This window comes from Salvelinus alpinus, chromosome 16, assembly GCF_045679555.1.
Source record: "Salvelinus alpinus chromosome 16, SLU_Salpinus.1, whole genome shotgun sequence".
NCBI lineage: Eukaryota > Metazoa > Chordata > Actinopteri > Salmoniformes > Salmonidae > Salvelinus > Salvelinus alpinus.
In genome coordinates, this window is record NC_092101.1 from 46,436,264 (window position 1) to 46,456,465 (window position 20,202).

Here is a 20,202-nt window from a genome sequence, read left to right on the forward strand (position 1 = left end):
TACAGGTGTCTTATTTTTGTTAAGCCCATAACCATGTGTGTGAAGTGTATACTTTTGTTTCTAAGTAGATTTGTTTAAGACTACCCAGAAACACTCTGTGTGACCCTGATTTAGCCCAGTGCAGTACAAGGTTAATCAAGGTCATGTTTTGATACTAGAAAGGCTAGTATATTAATTTAATATTCTGTTTGATCTGAATGAAAAATGACCACACAACCACATTGGTCTTTGAGATGGTCCTTTATTCATTAAACTATCAACAACATGTTGCATCACTGGCATTCTCCATGGACTCATGAGACCCAAGGTACCTATTTAATAACTTTGATTAATGCAACAGCGGCCACTCAACCAACCAACCACTCACTCAACCAAGCAGGCCTGCAGCACAAGCTAACAACTTCTTCATGAAGTCATCTGCCTATAAGGAAAAAGACAGAGAAAAATAATAATTAATATGGATTGCATCTCATCAAGCAAAGCATTATTTAGAATATGTTCTCAATTATACTGTCATGGCTACCTGTTTGGACCCTGATTTGCCATAACGGAGGAAAGTAACAAAATGCTTGCAGTTGTTTCCAATGAGGTCATATGGTATTGTGTATCCTCTCATTTTGTGCACTTCGACAGTAATGACGTCAGTACTCCTTGGTCTGATCTTGTTATCCAAGTAGTTGTATATTTTGTAAGGATTCCCTGCTGCCACATTCATAAACTTATCTATTATAATCATGCCTTTACTGGAAAGACTGGGTGAGCTGGATGCGAAAGCACTCCAGAAAGCTGAAGACCCATCTACAAAACAGCAAGAAAGAAAAAAGATTAGTTGTCAATCAAACTTTATAAATAAGAATTGTAATAATGGAGAGGTCAACATCCATCCAGTTTATTATCCATTCATAGTCAATTTACCTCTACCTACATATTACACTGTACCTACATATTACACTTTACCTACATATTACACTTGACCTCTACCCATAGGCGGAAATCCCAGGGGGGACGGGGGGGACACGACCCCCCCATCTTGGGAAAAATATGATTTGTCCCCCCCAATATATCACTGTAAACATAACTATGTAATTTCAATAATATTAATAATACGCAATGAAAGCACTTGTGCTGATTATAGACACTTAATAGCGCGTTTTTAAGTTTCAAAAGATTGCGACCCCCCCCCGCCCTTTGCCTCACAATGGTTTGATCCACTGCCAGTTCTTTAGCTGGCAAGGTAATAGAGGGTTCGTATCTACTGTCCGAAAGGGACATGTACGTAACTGACGTGAGGTTAATCCAGTCAATCCATAGCAATGTTATTTATTTATTTTTATGTTGGCAGGGTTCACACACTAGCTAAATTTGCAGAGCTAGCGCGCAAAGTAAAGCAAACATTAACTATCAAGCTAGCTAGTACCTATTCCATTTATGTGGCGTCGTCAAAGATGGAATCTTTGCTATCGTCAGTTTATTCCAAGATCAGCATGCAGCTGTAGTGCTTCGACGTCCCTGTGATAAGGTTAGCGATAAACTGAAGTCCAAACTGAACAGAACAGAACTACACTCTCTTCTACCATTGTCTTAAATATATATAATGGTCTCGTTGCAAAAGATAAATTGTCGCTAGTGAACTTTTTATTTTTTATTTTATTTCACCTTTATTTAACCAGGTAGCAAAGATTATAGCAAACACACAGAAACGGAATTGGTGCTCGCTAGCTTTACAAATTCAGCTATTGTTGGAAGCCAGCCAATATGAAACAAACTATTAAAATTACAAAAGGTTGCAGCATGTGTTGTGTAAATGTGTGTGTGTGCAGCTAGGCCAGCCAGCCAGGTAGAAAAAAGTAAGAAGACGGACATCAGAGTATTTGTCAGTACACCAAAACGCATAGTAAGAACTCTAGTAGCCTAATCTCAAAGACTAGTTGATAAAATGTTCATAAGAAGGAAATGCTAATGGAAATGTTTCACAATGATGTCATTAGGCAGAGCAGGCAACAGATGGCACACAGACAGCAGAGCTGGGGACAGATTGGCAGAGACAGGGAGTCTCAGGTAAGTTTGTTGAGTCTTTGTTTGGCAACATTATGAAAGATTCTAAATTTTTTTGACTTGTAAAATAGGGACATAATTGGAAAATGCCATGGATACCCCCACTCTCAACTTAAACTGGTGACTAAACTAAGATTTGTTTATGGCAATGGTATTGCTGTTGTGATTAATTGTGTAGTTTTGGGTACCGGTAGTTAGGAGTACGGCAAACACCTTATTTATTTTCTAGGAGACAGACTGTGAGTCAGTGATGGTGGTGAAAGGGAAAGAGCCAGGGAGAGAGACTTCAGAGGACAGTGTCACAGCCACAGCAGGACCAAGTGTCACCCTTGTTGCCAGCAGCACCAGTATAGGGGACAGTGGCACAGCATTGTCCAGTTACCACAGTGATGGCACAAAACCATATAAGCCACACCCACAATTTATAGAACCGCAAACTCTTGCCAACAGAGTGTTGACGTTTCAAGAGAGATGGTTTCATGATTTCCCCTGGCTACATTATAATCCTTCAATAAAAGGAGTGTTGTGTTTTCACTGTAGACAAGGGTTTTCAAGCCAGCCATCTTTTGGCCAAAGAGCAGATGCTGCCTTCATTAGTGCAGGATTTAGGAACTGGAGAAAAGCCATTGAAAAATTCACAGCACATCAAAACTGCCAAACCCACCGCCACTTTGTAATTGTAACAGCACACCAGCTAAATCCAATCAGTGTCCAGTTATCCAGCGCGTGGGGTAAACAGCAGGATGACGCAAGGCATTGCTTGATGAAAATTGTTAGTTCGGTGCGGCATGTAGTAAGACAGGGACAAGCCTTTAGAGGCCACACGGATGACAGTGGGAATTTATACCAGATTTTGAAACTTAGGGCAGAAGAGGATGATCCCATTTTACTGAAGTGGTTAACAGAGCGTACCACAATGTACACAGGCCCCAAAGCACAGAATGAAATTCTGAACATCATGGCCAATAGTCATTCGAGGCATTGCAGCTGAGATTAGGTCTCTTCCGATTGTACAATTTTCATTAATTGTTGATGGTACTCAAGATGTCTCTGGTGCTGAACAGGAGAATGTCTGTCTGCGTTATGTTGACCATGACCATGTCCCTCACAAGGAGTTTATTGGGCTATACAGGGTGTCGGAGACAACAGGCGAGGGAATTGCGAAAGTGGCAACTGATGTGTTGTTGAGGAAACCCGCAAACATATGCTCGGTTCTTTTGTTCAGTAGTGTGTATAGCAGTGGTTCTCAACCTTTTTGGGGTACTGGAACCCCTGCATATTTTGAGGAAAGGCAGGCAAGGTTTTGAGCGGTCCTCAGGGACCTCCACCCCCTCTATATTATATGTAAACTTACTGGAAAACTTGTGGTACTGACTACATTCATTACACTTTTTTATTTCACGGACCCCTTGCAATTAGTCCATGGACCCCTGTTTGAGAACCCCTGGTGTAATTGATATTTGTTCTTTTGTTTAGTAGTTTTCAGTACACTTACAAATTATTTATTTCATGTTATTTTATTTAAAATTGCATACTTTGTGCGACATACTTGTCCATAGCTGCTGTTTGAAGAGTTGAGACACTGACTGAAGGATATTTTGTTTGATTTATTTGGGTTTTTCATTGAAGTAGTTATTTTGCTTTTAGAACTGTACTTATTTTAAGCTTTTTGTTCTTGCAAAGATATTGTATTAGACTCAGGCCAGGTGCACATATTTAATGACTATATAAATGTATCAGAAAAAGTCCAATTAAAAGGTCAATTCAATACGGAGACCAACTTTGTGATGGTTCTCAATGGAGATTATTTTAGATGTGATCACACCATGTTCATTGTATTTATGAAAACTACACCCATACAGTGTACAGTACCATTGTCACCTACTGACCTTTCTTGATATTGCTGGTTGTAAGTACGAATACCTGCATACATACTGGACTGGTAAGGAGCACTGCTATAACTATTATTAGTAGTAGAATTATAATGATTTAAACATTTGAACAAGTTGGGAAAACCCTTCAGTTAACTACTGTACCTATCAATTATCCAGTTGTTGGAATTATGGTTCCTCAATATACATTTAACATATAACAACGTATGCTATGTGTTACAGCACTACTTTTGGTGTCCCCCTCAGGAATTGCTCTTGAGAAAATTTAATGTAATTGTCCCCTCCAAGGTTGATATCAGATTTTCGCCCCTGCCTCTAACTACATATTACACTTGACCTCTACCTACATGTTACACTTGACCTCTACCTACATATTACACTTGACCTCTAACTACATATTACACTTGACCTCTACCTACATGTTACACTTGACCTCTACCTACATGTTACACTTGACCTCTACCTACATATTACACTTGACCTCTACCTACATATTACACTTGACCTCCACCTACATGTTACACTTGACCTCTACCTACATATTACCTCTACCTACATATTACACTTGACCTCTACCTACATATTACACTTTACCTACATATTACACTTGACCTCTACCTACATGTTACACTTGACCTCTACCTACATGTTACACTTGACCTCTACCTACATGTTACACGTGACCTCTACCTACATATTACACTTGACCTCTACCTACATATTACACTTGACCTCTACCTACATGTTACACTTGCCCTCTACCTACATATTACACTTGACCTCTGCCTACATGTTACACTTGACCTCTACCTACATGTTACACTTGACCTCTACCTACATATTACACTTGACCTCTACCTACATGTTACACTTGACCTCTACCTACATATTACACTTGACCTCTACCTACATATTACACTTGACCTCTACCTACATGTTACACTTGACCTCTACCTACATATTACACTTGACCTCTACCTACATGTTACACTTGACCTCTACCTACATGTTACACTTGACCTCTACCTACATGTTACACTTGACCTCTACCTACATGTTACACTTGACCTCTACATACATATTACACTTGACCTCTACCTACATGTTACACTTGACCTCTACCTACATGTTACACTTGACCTCTACCTACATGTTACACTTGACCTCTACCTACATATTACACTTGACCTCTACCTACATGTTACACTTGACCTCTACCTACATGTTACACTTGACCTCTACCTACATGTTACACTTGACCTCTACCTACATATTACACTTGACCTACATATTACACATGACCTCTACCTACATATTACACTTGACCTCTACCTACATATTACACTTGACCTCTACCTACATATTACAATTGACCTCTACCTACATGTTACACTTGACCTCTACCTACATGTTACACTTGACCTCTACCTACATATTACACTTGACCTACATATTACACATGACCTCTACCTACATATTACACTTGACCTCTACCTACATATTACACTTGACCTCTACCTACATGTTAAACTTGACCTCTACCTACATGTTACACTTGACCTCTACCTACATATTACACTTGACCTCTACCTACATATTACACTTGACCTCTGGAGTAAGGCCACTGCACCAGAGCGGCGGAAGATGGTAGTGCAGGAAGTACGCCATCAGGAGGAGGCTGCAAGGTGGGCCAAGGCAGTCTCTCTTGCCAAACAGGGACAGTGGACTCGATGGGACAGTGTGGAGAAGAGGAAGATCAGCTGGAAGGATCTGTGGGCCATGGAAGCGAGGCGGTTGAGCTTTTCCATCAGAGCAACATATGACGTCCTTCCAACACCAGTCAATCTTCACCAATGGTATGGTGAAGATCCGGACTGTGCCCTCTGTTCCATGCCAGCCAACCTCAGGCACATTCTCACAGGGTGTAAAACAAGCCTCACGCAAGGACGCTACACTTGGCGTCACAACCAAGTCCTTAAAAACCTTGCGTCCGCCCTGGAGGACAAGCGAGCTGCCACCAACTCCCTACCACCCCCAGCAGCATCACACCCCTTACGGACGACCTTTGTCCGCGAAGGGGCTAAACCACCGAAGAGCGGCTCTACACCATTAGAGCGAGACCAGCTGCGCTTGGCCCGCGACTGGAAAATGCTAGCTGACATTGGCCGGCAACTTGTGTTTCCTCCGGAGATCGCAACCACCACCCTAAGACCTGACATGGTGCTCTGGTCCCGTTCGCTCAAGAAGGTCTTCATCATTGAGCTCACAGTACCCTGGGAGGACTCAGTAGATGAGGCTTATGAGCGAAAACATCTGCGCTATGCCGATCTAGCTGCCGAAGCACGGCATCATGGCTGGAACACAGAAGTCCGACCAGTGGAGGTGGGCTGCAGAGGTTTTGTGGCAACACCTACAACCAGACTGCTTAGAGACCTGGGAATTAAGGGCCAGAGCCAGCGTTCGGCAATCAAAGCTGTATCAGAGGTGGCAGAAGGCAGCAGTCAATGGCTCTGGATGAAGAGGAAAGACCCCAGCTGGGCCCCGAAGTGAGAGGGCCAGGAGGTATGCGGTCAACAATGCTTGACTCAGGGAGGAGGACGCCCCTGCCATGCATAGTCCCATGGGATGTTGGCTATCAACAACAAGGCAACTCCTATGACTAATTGGAAATGGGACGCAAGCGTAGGATTGATCACCCTGTCGCTGGCCGCCTTTGGGGAGGGTGTATAGTGTGAAAGGCCGAAACACCCTAGGAACCAAAGGTACACTACTGACGATGCGCTCATCAAATTTCACCAGGCTCACTGTTCATGAACTCTTGGAAGTGCTTGCACAAAGGATAGTAACATCTCATCCTGTGTTCTTGGAATCTACATGTTACACTTGACCTCTACCTACATATTACACTTGACCTATACCTACATATTACACTTGACCTCTACCTACATATTACACTTGACCTCTATCTACATATTACACTTGACCTCTACCTACATATTACACTTGACCTCTACCTACATATTACACTTGACCTCTACCTACATATTACACTTGACCTCTACCTACATATTACACTTGACCTCTACCTACATATTACACTTGACCTCTACCTACATATTACACTTGACCTCTACCAAAATATTACACTTGACCTCTACCTACATATTACACTTGACCTCTACCTACATATTACACTTGACCTCTACCTACATATTACACTTGACCTCTGCCTACATGTTACACTTGACCTCTACCTACATATTACACTTGACCTCTACCTACATATCACACTTGACCTCTGCCTACATGTTACACTTGACCTCTACCTACATATTACACTTGACCTCTACCTACATATTACACTTGACCTCTACCTACATATTACACTTGACCTCTACCTACATATTACACTTGACCTCTACCTACATATTACACTTGACCTCTACCTACATATTACACTTGACCTCTACCTACATATTACACTTGACCTCTACCTACGTGTTACACTTGACCTCTACCTACATGTTACACTTGACCTCTACCTACATATTACAGTTGACCTCTACCTACATATTACACTTGACCTCTACCTACATATTACACTTGACCTCTACCTACATATTACACTTGACCTCTACCTACATATTACACCTGACCTCTACCTACATATTACACTTGACCTCTACCTACATATTACACTTGACCTCTACCTACATGTTACACTTGACCTCTACCTACATATTACACTTGACCTCTACCTACATGTTACACTTGACCTCTACCTACATATTACACTTGACCTCTACCTACATATTACACTTGACCTCTACCTACATATTACACTTGACCTCTACCTACATGTTACACTTGACCTCTACCTACATGTTACACTTGACCTCTACCTACATGTTACACTTGATCTCTACCTACATATTACCTCTACCTACATATTACACTTGACCTCTATCTACCTATTACACTTGACCTCTACCTACATGTTACACTTGACCTCTACCTACATGTTACACTTGACCTCTACCTACATGTTACACTTGACCTCTACCTACATATTACACTTGACCTCTACCTACATGTTACACTTGACCTCTACCTACATATTACACTTGACCTCTACCAAAATATTACACTTGACCTCTACCTACATATTACACTTGACCTCTACCTACATATTACACTTGACCTCTACCTACATATTACACTTGACCTCTGCCTACATGTTACACTTGACCTCTACCTACATATTACACTTGACCTCTACCTACATATTACACTTGACCTCTACCTACATATTACACTTGACCTCTACCTACATGTTACACTTGACCTCTACCTACATATCACACTTGACCTCTGCCTACATGTTACATTTGACCTCTACCTACATATTACACTTGACCTCTATCTACATGTTACACTTTACCTCTACCTACATATTACACTTGACCTCTACCTACATGTTACACTTGACCTCTACCTACATATTACACTTGACCTCTACCTACATATTACACTTGACCTCTACCTACGTGTTACACTTGACCTCTACCTACATGTTACACTTGACCTCTACCTACATATTACAGTTGACCTCTACCTACATATTACAGTTGACCTCTACCTACATATTACACTTGACCTCTACCTACATACTACACTTGACCTCTACCTACATATTACACTTGACCTCTACCTACATGTTACACTTGACCTCTACCTACATATTACACTTGACCTCTACCTACATATTACACCTGACCTCTACCTACATATTACACTTGACCTCTACCTACATATTACACTTGACCTCTACCTACATGTTACACTTGACCTCTACCTACATATTACACTTGACCTCTACCTACATGTTACACTTGACCTCTACCTACATGTTACACTTGATCTCTACCTACATATTACACTTGACCTCTACCTACATATTACACTTGACCTCTACCTACATGTTACACTTGACCTCTACCTACATGTTACACTTGACCTCTACCTACATGTTACACTTGACCTCTACCTACATATTACCTCTACCTACATATTACACTTGACCTCTATCTACATATTACACTTGACCTCTACCTACATGTTACACTTGACCTCTACCTACATGTTACACTTGACCTCTACCTACATGTTACACTTGACCTCTACCTACATATTACACTTGACCTCTACCTACATGTTACACTTGACCTCTACCTACATATTACACTTGACCTCTACCAAAATATTACACTTGACCTCTACCTACATATTACACTTGACCTCTACCTACATATTACACTTGACCTCTACCTACATATTACACTTGACCTCTACCTACATGTTACACTTGACCTCTACCTACATGTTACACTTGACCTCTACCTACATGTTACACTTGACCTCTACCTACATATTACCTCTACCTACATATTACACTTGACCTCTATCTACATATTACACTTGACCTCTACCTACATGTTACACTTGACCTCTACCTACATATTACACTTGACCTCTACCTACATATTACACTTGACCTCTACCTACATATTACACTTGACCTCTACCTACATGTTACACTTGACCTCTACCTACATATCACACTTGACCTCTGCCTACATGTTACACTTGACCTCTACCTACATATTACACTTGACCTCTACCTACATATTACACTTGACCTCTACCTACATATTACAGTTGACCTCTACCTACATGTTACACTTGACCTCTACCTACATATTACACTTGACCTCTACCTACATATTACACTTGACCTCTACCTACATATTACCTCTACCTACATATCACACTTGACCTCTGCCTACATGTTACACTTGACCTCTACCTACATATTACACTTGACCTCTACCTACATGTTACACTTGACCTCCACCTACATATTACACTTGACCTCTACCTACATATTACACTTGACCTCTACCTACATATTACACTTCACCTCTACCTACATGTTACACTTGACCTCTACCTACATGTTACACTTGACCTCTACCTACATATTACACTTGACCTCTACCTACATATTACACTTGACCTCTACCTACGTGTTACACTTGACCTCTACCTACATGTTACACTTGACCTCTACCTACATATTACAGTTGACCTCTACCTACATATTACACTTGACCTCTACCTACATATTACACTTGACCTCTACCTACATATTACACTTGACCTCTACCTACATATTACACTTGACCTCTACCTACATGTTACACTTGACCTCTACCTACATATTACACTTGACCTCTACCTACATATTACACCTGACCTCTACCTACATATTACACTTTACCTCTACCTACATATTACACTTGACCTCTACCTACATGTTACACTTGACCTCTACCTACATATTACACTTGATCTCTACCTACATGTTACACTTGACCTCTACCTACATGTTACACTTGACCTCTACCTACATATTACACTTGACCTCTACCTACATATTACACTTGACCTCTACCTACATGTTACACTTGACCTCTACCTACATGTTACACTTGACCTCTACCTACATATTACACTTGACCTCTACCTACATATTACCTCTACCTACATTTTACACTTGACCTCTATCTACATATTACACTTGACCTCTACCTACATGTTACACTTGACCTCTACCTACATGTTACACTTGACCTCTACCTACATGTTACACTTGACCTCTACCTACATATTACACTTGACCTCTACCTACATGTTACACTTGACCTCTACCTACATATTACACTTGACCTCTACCTACATATCACACTTGACCTCTGCCTACATGTTACACTTGACCTCTACCTACATATTACACTTGACCTCTACCTACATATTACACTTGACCTCTACCTACATGTTACACTTGACCTCTACCTACATGTTACACTTGACCTCTACCTACATGTTACACTTGACCTCTACCTACATATTACCTCTACCTACATATTACACTTGACCTCTATCTACATATTACACTTGACCTCTACCTACATGTTACACTTGACCTCTACCTACATATTACACTTGACCTCTACCTACATATTACACTTGACCTCTACCTACATATTACACTTGACCTCTACCTACATGTTACACTTGACCTCTACCTACATATCACACTTGACCTCTGCCTACATGTTACACTTGACCTCTACCTACATATTACACTTGACCTCTACCTACATATTACACTTGACCTCTACCTACATATTACAGTTGACCTCTACCTACATGTTACACTTGACCTCTACCTACATATTACACTTGACCTCTACCTACATATTACACTTGACCTCTACCTACATATTACCTCTACCTACATATCACACTTGACCTCTGCCTACATGTTACACTTGACCTCTACCTACATATTACACTTGACCTCTACCTACATGTTACACTTGACCTCCACCTACATATTACACTTGACCTCTACCTACATATTACACTTGACCTCTACCTACATATTACACTTCACCTCTACCTACATGTTACACTTGACCTCTACCTACATGTTACACTTGACCTCTACCTACATATTACACTTGACCTCTACCTACATATTACACTTGACCTCTACCTACGTGTTACACTTGACCCTCTACCTACATGTTACACTTGACCTCTACCTACATATTACAGTTGACCTCTACCTACATATTACAGTTGACCTCTACCTACATATTACACTTGACCTCTACCTACATATTACACTTGACCTCTACCTACATATTACACTTGACCTCTACCTACATGTTACACTTGACCTCTACCTACATATTACACTTGACCTCTACCTACATATTACACTTGACCTCTACCTACATGTTACACTTGACCTCTACCTACATGTTACACTTGACATCTACCTACATATTACACTTGACCTCTACCTACATATTACCTCTACCTACATATTACACTTGACCTCTATCTACATATTACACTTGACCTCTACCTACATGTTACACTTGACCTCTACCTACATATTACACTTGACCTCTACCTACATGTTACACTTGACCTCTACCTACATATTACACTTGACCTCTACCTACATATTACACTTGACCTCTGCCTACATGTTACACTTGACCTCTACCTACATATTACACTTGACCTCTACCTACATATCACACTTGACCTCTGCCTACATGTTACACTTGACCTCTACCTACATATTACACTTGACCTCTACCTACATATTACACTTGACCTCTACCTACATATTACACTTGACCTCTACCTACATATTACACTTGACCTCTACCTACATATTACACTTGACCTCTGCCTACATGTTACACTTGACCTCTACCTACATATTACACTTGACCTCTACCTACATATCACACTTGACCTCTGCCTACATGTTACACTTGACCTCTACCTACATATTACACTTGACCTCTACCTACATATTACACTTGACCTCTACCTACATATTACACTTGACCTCTACCTACATATTACACTTGACCTCTACCTACATATTACACTTGACCTCTACCTACATGTTACACTTGACCTCTACCTACATGTTACACTTGACCTCTACCTACATATTACACTTGACCTCTACCTACATATTACACTTGACCTCTACCTACATATTACACTTGACCTCTACCTACATGTTACACTTGACCTCTACCTACATGTTACACTTGACCTCTACCTACATATTACACTTGACCTCTACCTACATATCACACTTGACCTCTGCCTACATGTTACACTTGACCTCTACCTACATATTACACTTGACCTCTACCTACATATTACACTTGACCTCTACCTACATGTTACACTTGACCTCTACCTACATGTTACACTTGACCTCTACCTACATGTTACACTTGACCTCTACCTACATATTACCTCTACCTACATATTACACTTGACCTCTATCTACATATTACACTTGACCTCTACCTACATGTTACACTTGACCTCTACCTACATATTACACTTGACCTCTACCTACATATTACACTTGACCTCTACCTACATATTACACTTGACCTCTACCTACATGTTACACTTGACCTCTACCTACATATCACACTTGACCTCTGCCTACATGTTACACTTGACCTCTACCTACATATTACACTTGACCTCTACCTACATATTACACTTGACCTCTACCTACATATTACAGTTGACCTCTACCTACATGTTACACTTGACCTCTACCTACATATTACACTTGACCTCTACCTACATATTACACTTGACCTCTACCTACATATTACCTCTACCTACATATCACACTTGACCTCTGCCTACATGTTACACTTGACCTCTACCTACATATTACACTTGACCTCTACCTACATGTTACACTTGACCTCCACCTACATATTACACTTGACCTCCACCTACATATTACACTTGACCTCTACCTACATATTACACTTGACCTCTACCTACATATTACACTTCACCTCTACCTACATGTTACACTTGACCTCTACCTACATATTACACTTGACCTCTACCTACATATTACACTTGACCTCTACCTACGTGTTACACTTGACCTCTACCTACGTGTTACACTTGACCTCTACCTACATGTTACACTTGACCTCTACCTACATATTACAGTTGACCTCTACCTACATATTACAGTTGACCTCTACCTACATATTACACTTGACCTCTACCTACATATTACACTTGACCTCTACCTACATATTACACTTGACCTCTACCTACATGTTACACTTGACCTCTACCTACATATTACACTTGACCTCTACCTACATATTACACCTGACCTCTACCTACATATTACACTTGACCTCTACCTACATATTACACTTGACCTCTACCTACATGTTACACTTGACCTCTACCTACATATTACACTTGATCTCTACCTACATGTTACACTTGACCTCTACCTACATGTTACACTTGACCTCTACCTACATATTACACTTGATCTCTACCTACATATTACACTTGACCTCTACCTACATGTTACACTTGACCTCTACCTACATGTTACACTTGACCTCTACCTACATATTACACTTGACCTCTACCTACATATTACCTCTACCTACATATTACACTTGACCTCTATCTACATATTACACTTGACCTCTACCTACATGTTACACTTGACCTCTACCTACATGTTACACTTGACCTCTACCTACATGTTACACTTGACCTCTACCTACATATTACACTTGACCTCTACCTACATGTTACACTTGACCTCTACCTACATATTACACTTGACCTCTACCTACATATTACACTTGACCTCTGCCTACATGTTACACTTGACCTCTACCTACATATTACACTTGACCTCTACCTACATATCACACTTGACCTCTGCCTACATGTTACACTTGACCTCTACCTACATATTACACTTGACCTCTACCTACATATTACACTTGACCTCTACCTACATATTACACTTGACCTCTACCTACATATTACACTTGACCTCTACCTACATATTACACTTGACCTCTACCTACATGTTACACTTGACCTCTACCTACATGTTACACTTGACCTCTACCTACATATTACACTTGACCTCTACCTACATATTACACTTGACCTCTACCTACATATTACACTTGACCTCTACCTACATATTACACTTGACCTCTACCTACATATTACACTTGACCTCTACCTACATGTTACACTTGACCTCTACCTACATATCACACTTGACCTCTGCCTACATGTTACACTTGACCTCTACCTACATATTACACTTGACCTCTACCTACATATTACACTTGACCTCTACCTACATATTACACTTGACCTCTACCTACATGTTACACTTGACCTCTACCTACATATTACACTTGACCTCTACCTACATATTACACTTGACCTCTACCTACATATTACCTCTACCTACATATCACACTTGACCTCTGCCTACATGTTACACTTGACCTCTACCTACATATTACACTTGACCTCTACCTACATGTTACACTTGACCTCCACCTACATATTACACTTGACCTCTACCTACATATTACACTTGACCTCTACCTACATATTACACTTGACATCTACCTACATGTTACACTTGACCTCTACCTACATGTTACACTTGACCTCTACCTACATTTTACACTTGACCTCTACCTACATATTACACTTGACCTCTACCTACATGTTACACTTGACCTATACCTACATGTTACACTTGACCTCTACCTACATTTTACACTTGACCTCTACCTACATGTTACACTTGACCTCTACCTACATGTTACACTTGACCTCTACCTACATATTACACTTGACCTCTACCTACATGTTACACTTGACCTCTACCTACATATTACACTTGACCTCTACCTACATATTACACTTGACCTCTACCTACATATTACACTTGACCTCTACCTACATATTACACTTGACCTCTACCTACATGTTACACTTGACCTCTACCTACATGTTACACTTGACCTCTACCTACATATTACACTTGACCTCTACCTACATGTTACACTTGACCTCTACCTACATGTTACACTTGACCTCTACCTACATATTACACTTGACCTCTACCTACATATTACACTTGACCTCTATCTACATATTACACTTGACCTCTACCTACATGTTACACTTGACCTCTACCTACATATTACACTTGACCTCTACCTACATATTACACTTGACCTCTACCTACATATTACACTTGACCTCTACCTACATGTTACACTTGACCTCTACCTACATATCACACTTGACCTCTGCCTACATGTTACACTTGACCTCTACCTACATATTACACTTGACCTCTACCTACATATTACACTTGACCTCTACCTACATATTACAGTTGACCTCTACCTACATGTTACACTTGACCTCTACCTACATATTACACTTGACCTCTACCTACATATTACACTTGACCTCTACCTACATATTACCTCTACCTACATATCACACTTGACCTCTGCCTACATGTTACACTTGACCTCTACCTACATATTACACTTGACCTCTACCTACATGTTACACTTGACCTCCACCTACATATTACACTTGACCTCTACCTACATATTACACTTGACCTCTACCTACATATTACACTTCACCTCTACCTACATGTTACACTTGACCTCTACCTACATATTACACTTGACCTCTACCTACATATTACACTTGACCTCTACCTACGTGTTACACTTGACCTCTACCTACATGTTACACTTGACCTCTACCTACATATTACAGTTGACCTCTACCTACATATTACAGTTGACCTCTACCTACATATTACACTTGACCTCTACCTACATATTACACTTGACCTCTACCTACATATTACACTTGACCTCTACCTACATGTTACACTTGACCTCTACCTACATATTACACTTGACCTCTACCTACATATTACACCTGACCTCTACCTACATATTACACTTGACCTCTACCTACATATTACACTTGACCTCTACCTACATGTTACACTTGACCTCTACCTACATATTACACTTGATCTCTACCTACATGTTACACTTGACCTCTACCTACATGTTACACTTGACCTCTACCTACATATTACACTTGACCTCTACCTACATATTACACTTGACCTCTACCTACATGTTACACTTGACCTCTACCTACATGTTACACTTGACCTCTACCTACATATTACACTTGACCTCTACCTACATATTACCTCTACCTACATATTACACTTGACCTCTATCTACATATTACACTTGACCTCTACCTACATGTTACACTTGACCTCTACCTACATGTTACACTTGACCTCTACCTACATGTTACACTTGACCTCTACCTACATATTACACTTGACCTCTACCTACATGTTACACTTGACCTCTACCTACATATTACACTTGACCTCTACCTACATATTACACTTGACCTCTGCCTACATGTTACACTTGACCTCTACCTACATATTACACTTGACCTCTACCTACATATCACACTTGACCTCTGCCTACATGTTACACTTGACCTCTACCTACATATTACACTTGACCTCTACCTACATATTACACTTGACCTCTACCTACATATTACACTTGACCTCTACCTACATATTACACTTGACCTCTACCTACATATTACACTTGACCTCTACCTACATGTTACACTTGACCTCTACCTACATGTTACACTTGACCTCTACCTACATATTACACTTGACCTCTACCTACATATTACACTTGACCTCTACCTACATATTACACTTGACCTCTACCTACATATTACACTTGACCTCTACCTACATATTACACTTGACCTCTACCTACATGTTACACTTGACCTCTACCTACATATCACACTTGACCTCTGCCTACATGTTACACTTGACCTCTACCTACATATTACACTTGACCTCTACCTACATATTACACTTGACCTCTACCTACATATTACACTTGACCTCTACCTACATGTTACACTTGACCTCTACCTACATATTACACTTGACCTCTACCTACATATTACACTTGACCTCTACCTACATATTACCTCTACCTACATATCACACTTGACCTCTGCCTACATGTTACACTTGACCTCTACCTACATATTACACTTGACCTCTACCTACATGTTACACTTGACCTCCACCTACATATTACACTTGACCTCTACCTACATATTACACTTGACCTCTACCTACATATTACACTTGACATCTACCTACATGTTACACTTGACCTCTACCTACATGTTACACTTGACCTCTACCTACATTTTACACTTGACCTCTACCTACATATTACACTTGACCTCTACCTACATGTTACACTTGACCTATACCTACATGTTACACTTGACCTCTACCTACATTTTACACTTGACCTCTACCTACATGTTACACTTGACCTCTACCTACATGTTACACTTGACCTCTACCTACATATTACACTTGACCTCTACCTACATGTTACACTTGACCTCTACCTACATATTACACTTGACCTCTACCTACATATTACACTTGACCTCTACCTACATATTACACTTGACCTCTACCTACATATTACACTTGACCTCTACCTACATGTTACACTTGACCTCTACCTACATGTTACACTTGACCTCTACCTACATATTACACTTGACCTCTACCTACATGTTACACTTGACCTCTACCTACATGTTACACTTGACCTCTACCTACATATTACACTTGACCTCTACCTACATATTACACTTGACCTCTACCTACATGTTCCACTTGACCTCTACCTACATATCACACTTGACCTCTGCCTACATGTTACATTTGACCTCTACCTACATATTACACTTGACCTCTATCTACATGTTACACTTTACCTCTACCTACATATTACACTTGACCTCTACCTACATGTTACACTTGACCTCTACCTACATATTACACTTGACCTCTACCTACATGTTACACTTGACCTCTACCTACATATTACACTTGACCTCTACCTACATATTACACTTGACCTCTACCTACATATTACACTTGACCTCTACCTACATATTACACTTGACCTCTACCTACATATTACACTTGACCTCTACCCACATATTACACTTGACCTCTACCTACATGTTACACTTGACCTCTACCTACATGTTACACTTGACCTCTACCTACATGTTACACTTGACCTCTACCTACATATTACACTTGACCCCTACCTACATATTACACTTGACCTCTACCTACATATTACACTTGACCTCTACCTACATATTACACTTGACCTCTACCTAAATATTACACTTGACCTCTACCTACATATTACACTTGACCTCTACCTACATATTACACGTGACCTCTACCTACATATTACACTTGACCTCTACCTACATATTACACTTGACCTCTACCTACATGTTACACTTGACCTCTACCTACATGTTACACTTGACCTCTACCTACATATTACACTTGACCTCTACCTACATATTACACTTGACCTCTACCTACATATTACACTTGACCTCTACCTACATATTACACTTGACCTCTACCTACATATTACACTTGACCTCTACCTACATGTTACACTTGACCTCTACCTACATATTACACTTGACCTCTGCCTACATGTTACATTTGACCTCTACCTACATATCACACTTGACCTCTGCCTACATGTTACACTTGACCTCTACCTACATATTACACTTGACCTCTACCTACATATTACACTTGACCTCTACCTACATATTACACTTGACCTCTACCTACATATTACACTTGACCTCTACCTACATGTTACACTTGACCTCTACCTACATGTTACACTTGACCTCTACCTACATATTACACTTGACCTCTACCTACATATTACACTTGACCTCTACCTACATATTACACTTGACCTCTACCTACATATTACACTTGACCTCTACCTACATATTACACTTGACCTCTACCTACATGTTACACTTGACCTCTACCTACATATCACACTTGACCTCTGCCTACATGTTACACTTGACCTCTACCTACATATTACACTTGACCTCTACCTACATGTTACACTTGACCTCTACCTACATATTACACTTGACCTCTACCTACATATTACACTTGACCTCTACCTACATATTACCTCTACCTACATATCACACTTGACCTCTGCCTACATGTTACACTTGACCTCTACCTACATATTACACTTGACCTCTACCTACATGTTACACTTGACCTCTACCTACATATTACACTTGACCTCTACCTACATATTACACTTGACCTCTACCTACATATTACACTTGACCTCTACCTACATGTTACACTTGACCTCTACCTACATGTTACACTTGACCTCTACCTACATTTTACACTTGACCTCTACCTACATATTACACTTGACCTCTACCTACATGTTACACTTGACCTATACCTACATGTTACACTTGACCTCTACCTACATTTTACACTTGACCTCTACCTACATGTTACACTTGACCTCTACCTACATGTTACACTTGACCTCTACCTACATATTACACTTGACCTCTACCTACATGTTACACTTGACCTCTACCTACATATTACACTTGACCTCTACCAAAATATTACACTTGACCTCTACCTACATATTACACTTGACCTCTACCTACATATTACACTTGACCTCTACCTACATATTACACTTGACCTCTACCTACATATTACACTTGACCTCTACCTACATAT

General features: G+C 40.2%; 1 long non-coding RNA gene across 1 annotated transcript in view; it reads right to left on the reverse strand.

Moving 5' to 3' along the window:
* Window positions 1–225: 225 nt before the first annotated feature.
* LOC139541598 (uncharacterized) overlaps window positions 226–20,202 on the reverse strand; it is a 63,417-nt gene continuing 43,440 nt past the window's right edge. The window contains exons 3-4 of the long non-coding RNA XR_011668369.1: window positions 524–798; window positions 226–421 (exon numbers count right to left, since the gene is read on the reverse strand). This is a non-coding gene — a long non-coding RNA (uncharacterized lncRNA). The remainder of the gene's footprint in view (window positions 422–523; window positions 799–20,202) is intronic.